Here is an 8,247-nt window from a genome sequence, read left to right as displayed (position 1 = left end):
TCACAGTCTTATAAATTTACATGCCTACAGGAGTCAAAAAGATTACATAAAAGAGGAAAGTAGGATAGGTAGAAGAAAAATAATATAGCTATCTCAGACTATCAATTATTTTTCCACTCTTGATTGATACGGGTAAGAGAAATATTGCTTTGCAATCAATAGGAAAACCAGTGCAAGCTCAATGTCAAATGGTAACTGATGCTTACACTTTGTGTGGGGAAGTCCCAGGGAATGTTGGGCATTGTGTTTAACTAGAGAATGCGTGACCCTCTAAAGGAGCAAATGCTCTCAAGCTCCACCTGAATTTGGGCTTAGAGTTGTCAAGAGAGTATAAAAATTAATTTTTTATTTAAAATTGCTTGATGTTTTAAGTGTTGGCTCAATTAATTAATCAAAAAATATTCAAAACAGAAGGACTTTATTGTTTTTTAAAGAAGACAAAGGAAATGAGTGTCTGAGGAGGAGAACCTCCCAGTTTCAGCCAATATATATATATTTTTTAACCACATGGTTGGGGTGGAAGTCCAGGCTCCACATGTGGTCTTCGCTGATACCGCAGCGGGAGGGGGAAGCTCATTACTGCCTGACATGGATGAGAGATCCAGCTTCCTACGCTGCCTTCTCCGACACCATCCTGGTGGGGGCTTGGAGCACCTCAATGCAGCCTGGTAAGGGTGGTCTAGGCTCCTGACTTGGCTTTTGCTAGTGGTGGTGGGACTAGAGTTTTTTCAGCGGTGTTTGACTAGAGTAATGCAGTATTACCTGAAAGTTTTCTTTCTTGCTAGGCTATCCCTTTTCTCCTCCTTTGGCTAGATAGAACAGGCTTTTATTGAGCCATTTTTGTCTACACCCATCATCCTTCCTGGGTTGCTCCCTCTTTATCCCTAAGTCTGTCTTCTAAGAGTCAACATGAGAACCCAAGGAATTCACCACCACTTTTTCCCTTGGGGCCCAAGATCTTTAGCCAGTCCAGTCGGCCTTCTTCCCTCCACTCAGAGTCTACTTATGTTTGTTTTGTGTAAAATGTCCAGGGTTTTTAGTCTTATTTAGCAGGAGGAAAAGGGGAAAAGTGTGTCTACTTCATCACTCTGGAAATGGAAGTCTGTTACAATATGATTTTTGAAAGAAGATTCTAGGACGTCATTTAGCGATTGCTTGTAATACGTAGTAGTTCTGTTAATAAAAAGATCTTTCTTCGTATACAAGGTGAATTTTTTTTCCTTTTAAAAATATATGATTACTTTCCACTGATGGATAGTACTTGGGGCTTATAAAATCTCATTCTTTCAGTGATTGGCTTTCAGTTCTACAGTATGAACCTGGGAGCCTCACCTCACTGCTGTGGTCCCTGAGAAACTCAGCACACAGCAGTTTCTGTTTACAAAGCTCACTGACAGCGTTAGCCTGACTATATGTCAAAAGCTCTGCATTTCTATGGCAGTATCACCCATTTCCCTTCCACAGACACCTAAAATTTCAGATAGAGCAAAGAACGTGGAAGAAGATCAACTAGAGCAAGTAAAATATAAATTAGAGTCTATTCATTGGATTCAAACCCTAGAAGAGCTGGCAAATACAACTTCTCATTGGTGTTTTTAAAGCTATAAAAATTGTTCACAATAAAAACAATCCCATAAGACTTTTATAATCATTATTGTAACATGTGTTTTCAAATCAATAGTCCAGATGCAAAACTCTTTTAGAACTTCAAAATCAGCGTGTTGTGCCTTATTTATGATTATTGTACTGCTTTAATAGTGTAAGCTTGTGAATGTGCCACTGCCTAAAACAGTGCACTCTGTATCCAAAACATTGCCTGCCCCAATACAAGGCATCAATAAACGTTGATTGAATGTTGAATGAATTAAACACATATTGCTACCCTACCTCCCAGGTTCTCATTCTGGTACTTTAATGTCCCCAGGATTCCAAAAGAGTACTAGTCGGATACTCATAATTATAGCATTTAGTAAATGCTTCTGTGTGCCCAATGTTTGTGCACATATCATACTACTTTCTTGACTTACGGAATCCCCCTCTTAATTTCGTGTCTCTCAATTTGCCATTACTCTGGCTGTATCAGTTCCTTAAGAAGCTACATTCTTCACATTTGATTGGACTGTTCTCTTGATTTTAAGTTTTATGAGTGTGCAGATCAATGTCTGCCCTCACCAATTTTTCGTGAGCATGCAGCCTGTCAAGATTATTTCGTTCAGCTACCCACCACGTGTCAATGTGGGTCAAGAAGTCTGCTGTTGGAGAGGACTACTGAAATCTTTAGTTTTCAGTAGAAGAAAGACTACTTCCGTCCATGTCAGCGGGCAGCGAGGCCAAATCTCTCACGATCTAGAAATATACAGCAATCAAGAACCTTCTCGATGTGGTAAAGGCACACAGAATAAAAAACAGGAACACAAGCCCATCACAGGAAAATCAATGATAACCTGATGGTAAACAAGTCAGAAGAGGACGGTATCACTCAGCTTCATGAGGTGACTCCACTTATCAACAAAAATGCAAAAGGGTCTACCACAAATATTTAAAGGATTGTTTTGTGGAAGAAGAATGAGACTCATGTTAAATATTAACATGAATTTATGTCAACATGTAGAAACTTCAAGCGGATAAACTCAGTCTCAACATAGGAAGATCTTTCTAGTGAAACAATTTGACTTGTTGTAGAGGGGCCTCCCTCAGAAGGCAATGAGTTCTACCACTAAAGCTATTAAAGTTTAGACTAGACATCAATTCCAGAAGTGAAAATCAGTGGCTTCAAAGGGAAACAAGCCTTAAATGGGAATTGGCAAGTTTAGGTTAAACTTCCTCCTAACACCAGCATTCTGGGATTCTATCAAAGATGAACTCAGACTGTTGGTGTTTGCCTGGAAACTCTCACAGAAAGAAAAAACAAAGAAAAAAAGCCAAAGCATAAATAACTGAAAATAGATGCTAACATAGAAGTAACACCTACTCTACAACTAATTGCTGGTGTGATTCTCCTCTAATTACATGGCTGTGAAGGTGTCTTTTCTTTTTAAATCTTCTGCCAGGATGGCTAAATCCAAGCATAGTTTACAGCAGCTCTAATAGGGAAATATATTTTAGAGTAGAATTTGTTGAGTTCCTGTCAGTACCTGTCATTATTTTATTTGATCTTATTGATTTCAATAGCATTCTTGGGTGATACTTTCCAGATTAACAAGTGCATTGTTTGCAGAGAGGAAAGTAAACACTTTTCCCTTAATGAAATGCATTAAAGAATTAACTTTACGTCAGTCCATTTTATAGAAGTGGTATTTCTAAGCCCTGTTAAAATTGTTTTATAGACTTCCTAACTGCTGTAACACATCAGGGGGTAATCACATTAGATGTTGCCTGCTGAGCCTGGCAAGACTTGGTCAGTAGTTTAAAGGAACTGTTCCAATAATACAGTCAGCTCACTAGTAGCTGGGTGACTCTAATTGAAATAACCCAACTGCACCATTAGTCCAAATGAGCACTTCAATCCCATTTATGCTTCATTTGAAACCAAAATTAAGAAGATGTCACTTACAAAAATGAGCTTCATTATAATATTGTCCTCAAGGGTCATGATACTGGCAAGATACTATAGGTGAAACCTCATACTGATACACATTTTTAAATCATTTGTCTATTAATTTTTTAATACAAGTACCTATCACCTATGAAATCAAATCATAGAAATCCCTATGATATAATAAATCTTAATACATCCATTTCAATTGACCACTCTTAGGTGAAGATCAAGCAGACTTTATATTAATACTCTTGACAAAACCTACTCTCCATCGTGTTGATGGAGATTATGCCATAATAACCATAGTAGCTAGCCTCACTGATCCCCTCCACTGACCTCCCATGATCCCCACCTCCTGCTATTGAGACCCTTATATAGTCTTCTCCCACATTGTACCAGGGTTGGTCTGTGTGACCATAGAATACAGCAGAGGTGATGATACATTACTTGTAAGATTAGGTTGGGTTCCCTCTCTCAGATTGCTCTTCCTGAAGGAAGCCAGCTGCCATGTTGTGAGGACACTCAAGCAGCCTATAGAGAGGGCCATATGGCTAGGAAGTGAGGTATCTGGCCCCAGCAGCTATGCAAAATAGTAAACACGTTGTTTTAAGCTACTAAATTTGGGATTATTTTTTATGCAGTAATAGATAATTAAATTCAGATTTTAGTGCTTTAGAAATGGGATGCTAAAATAACAAAAATTCTGGAATATGAGAGTGATTTTGGAACTGAGGAGTGGGCAGAAGCTGGAGAAGCTGTAAAGATTTTGAGGAGAGTGCTAGTGAAAGCTTTAAGTGCCTTGAGCACAAAGACTTAAAGGAAAGTGAAGAAAGTCTCACGGAAAGCTGGAGTTTAGTAATACTGTTGCTTGCAGTAATGTGTAAGGTAGAAAATGTGTGTAAAGAACGGAGTGATCTTACTAACAGACTGTCCAACCAAAGTATTAAGTGTCCTTTGGTTCTCTTTGCTGCTTATAAGAAAATATGAAAGGAGAGATAAACTAAAGGAAGGATTATTAAACAAGAAGAGATCATCATCAGGCTAAAAATAGTATGTTAATAAATATGTAATGAAAAGAGATGACATGAAAAATTCATTAAAATATGCAAGAAATAGAAAATTTGAACAAATTCATTGACATGAAGTAAATGGAAATTGTAGTCAAAGACATGTTTTCCATTTCAGCAGCCCTACCTTATCCTAAATTATAAAAAAAATAATCCTAGATGAATTCACAGGTGAGAATTACCAAACTATCCTGGATAATTTATTCTATGCTTATTAATTTCCTAGGGCTACTGTAATGAACTACCACATAATAGGTGGCTCAAAACAACAGATATTTATTCATTCAGAGTTCTAGAACTAGAAGTCCAAAATCAATATGTTGGCAAGGCCATGATCTCTCTTCTAGCTTCTGGTGGATTTTTTTTAATAGACTTTATTTTTCAGAGCAGTTTTAGGTTCATAGCAAAATTGAGTGGAAGGTACAGAAATTTCTCATATATCCCCTGGCCACAAACATGCCCAGCCTTCCCATTATCAACATCCCCCAGCAGAGAGGTGCATTTATTACAAGTGATCTATGTTGACACATCGTTATTATCCCAAGTCCGTAGTTTACATTAGGGTTCACTCTCGGTGTTGTGCCTTCTATGGGTTCAGACAAATGCACAATCACATGTCTCCACTGTTATAGTATCATATGGAGCAATTTCACTAAGTTTTTAATACTCTGTGTCTGTCTATTCATCCCTCCCTCTTCCCTAATCTCTCTGGCAACCACTGATCATTTTGCTGTTTCCATAGTTTTGCCTTTCCCAGAATGTCATATAGTTGGTATCATACAGAATTGTTTCTTTTCAGATTGGTTTCTTTCACCTAGTAATATGCATTTATGTTTCTTCTGTGTCTTTTAATTGCTTGATAGCTCATTTCTTTTTAGCAGTGAATAATATCCCATTGTCTAGATGAACCTAGATTATTTCTCCGTTCACCTACAGAGGAGTGTCAAGCTTGCTTCGAAGTTTTGGCAATTAAAATAGAGCTGCTGTAAACATTCATGTGCAGGTTTTGTGTGAACATAAGTTTTCAACTCATATGGGTGAATACCAAGGAGCATGACTGCTGGATTCTACAGTAAGAGTATGTTTAGTTTTATAAGAAACTACCAAATTATCTTCCATAGTGGCTATACTGCTTTGCATTCCCACCAGCAATGAATGAGAGTTCCTATTACTCACATCCTTGCCGGTATTTGGTGGTGTCAGTGTTCCGGATTTTGGCCATTCTAAGAGGTGTGTAGTGGTGTCTCTACATGTTTTAACTTGCATTTCCTTGATGATATATGATGTAGAGCATCTTTTCATATGCTTCTTTGCCATCTGTATGTCCTCTTTGGTGAAGTATCTGTTAAGGTCTTTGGCACATTTTTTAATCAGGTTGTTTGTTTTATTATTGTTGAGTTTTAAGAGTTCTTTGTATAATTTGGATAACAATCCTTTATCAGATATGTTTTTTGCAAATATTTTCTCCTAGTCTATGACTTGTCTCTTCATTTTCTTGACAATGTCTTCTGCAGAGCAGAAATTTTGTATTTTATTGAAGTCCAGCTTATCAACTCTTTCTTTCATGGATTGTGCTTTTGTTGTTTTATCTGAAAAGTCATTGCCAAACTCAAGGTCATGTACATCTTCTCCTATGTTGTCTTCTAGGATTTTTATAATTTTGTGTGTTACATTTGGGTCTTTGATCCATTTTGAGTTAATTTTTGTGAAACGTTCTGCCTTTTTCACTGGCTCCTCCTCTTCTGAGCTCCATTCATTTCCATTCTGAAAATCCACCCCAACTGTTTCTGTTCCTATGATTCTTGGCCATGGTGGTCTGGGGACTGGTGGCGATGAGGCTCTGTCACTGCGGGACCAATCCAAATCCTCATTGTCAAAGATGACTGTCTCTTTGAGTCAGATGAAACACTACTGAATCACGTGCATCTCTTGGAGGCTCTCAGAGTCAAGGAGATCGTCGCCATATCTGCCATTGGAGCATTCAAAAAGGAACAGTATTCCTGACAGAGTTCATATCGAGATACCTGTACAACCAGGAATCAATTGACTATATTTGAGATTATAGAAAGGCACAGTGAGATGCGGAGTGGTCATCCTTATCAATAAAACTGATGGTAAAAAAGTTGCTGTGTTACTGATGGATTCTAAGAGAACCGTTAACAGTCAACTTTAAGAGATTCAGCCACAGTTTTTGCCTTTAGCACAATGATCAGCTGATAAAGGTGTATAACTTATCCCAGAATGTCCAAGAAGATGATTTTCAGAACCTCCAGCTTTTCACTGAGTATGGCAGACTGGCAATGGAGGTAATATTCCTGAAGCCATTTCAGAGTCTGATACTTCTTGTTTGAGACTGGAGTTCCCCATATGAATTTTCATATGGAGCTGGTGGTGGCACCAAATTCTTGGAAAAGTGCCTCAAGTTCTCAGGGAAACAGCATGAATGTTTGACAGCATGAACTACAGAATGTTTCACAACATATCTATTCCTGTTTCACCAAAATATATTGTTTTCTGCTACCTAATTTTAGCTTAAAAGTAGCTACTTTGATGGAATACTGAAAGAGACAGATGATGAATTCATCAAAACTTGAAAACACTTATTCTTGGCTACTTAGTCCTGAAATCCTAGATATTAAAGAGATTAATAGAAATAAAATCACCTGCCAAGGTCTGGTGGACTACTTCAAGGTTCATATAAAGATCTATCAATAGGTGAAGAATTACTGTATCCCAAATCTATGTTACAGGTCACCACAGAAGCTACTGATTTAGCAGCCTTGGCAACTGCCAAGGATACATACAACAGCAAAATGGAAGATATTGTGGTGGTGACAAACCGTTTCTGGTCCCAAATGACTTGCAGACCAAACATCTGGACGTTAAGGCAGAATCTGTGAGGCTATCCTGAGGGGTGAAGAAGATGGTTGAGGAGGAATTTAGCTGGCGTTATCTGTAGCATTTGGATAGTAAAATAGATGAACCCTGCATCCAGTATATCAAGAACAGTGACAGCAAAAATATCCTCCATGCAGCTCATACACTAGCCACACTATTTATTGTCATTTTTATCACATATGTGATTGCTGGTGTGACTAAATGCGACGGTTTGCACGTCATAGCTAGACTATACAATATGATAATGGATTTGACCCTTGTCACCTTGTGGTCCTGGGCATACATCCGGTACTCTGGAGAATACCGAGAGCTGAGTGCTATAATAGATCAGGTGGCTGCAGCCTTGTGGGACAGGCTTTATACAAGCTTTACAGTACAGCAGCAACCAACAGAAATCTGCATCATCAAGCTTTTCTTGCACCAAAGTTGAATTCTACTGAACAATCAGAAAAGAAGAAACTTTAATCCACTTTTTTAAAAATACAATTGTATGACCAATTGTCTGTTAAATATTCAGTTTTATGTCTTCATGGAAGCATTCAAAGTGCTTTCATCAGAACAGAGTAAAATATCAAACACCTTTGAACACTCAAAATGGCTTAGTTCTTTTACTTCAGTGTTTAATAAACAGATATATGTATGCATGGTTATATTATCTTGTTAACATGTACAGTTTCCTGATTTTGTCTTGTTGTCGTAATTTAAAGTATTTGCTTGTTTGTGATGACAGTATATATGTTCTGC

At 37.8% G+C, this 8,247-nt stretch overlaps 1 pseudogene; it reads left to right on the top strand.

Annotated features, from left to right (window-relative positions):
* Positions 1-507: 507 nt before the first annotated feature.
* LOC101407480 (atlastin-1 pseudogene) lies at positions 508-7,968 on the top strand (annotated as a pseudogene).
* The last annotated feature ends 279 nt before the right edge of the window (positions 7,969-8,247 follow it).

Source organism: Ceratotherium simum, chromosome 5, assembly GCF_057802395.1.
Source record: "Ceratotherium simum simum isolate JZ-2026a chromosome 5, ASM5780239v1, whole genome shotgun sequence".
Taxonomy (NCBI): Eukaryota; Metazoa; Chordata; class Mammalia; order Perissodactyla; family Rhinocerotidae; genus Ceratotherium; species Ceratotherium simum.
The sequence above is the reverse complement of the archived record's forward strand: the minus strand, read 5'-3'. Positions and strand labels throughout refer to the sequence as shown.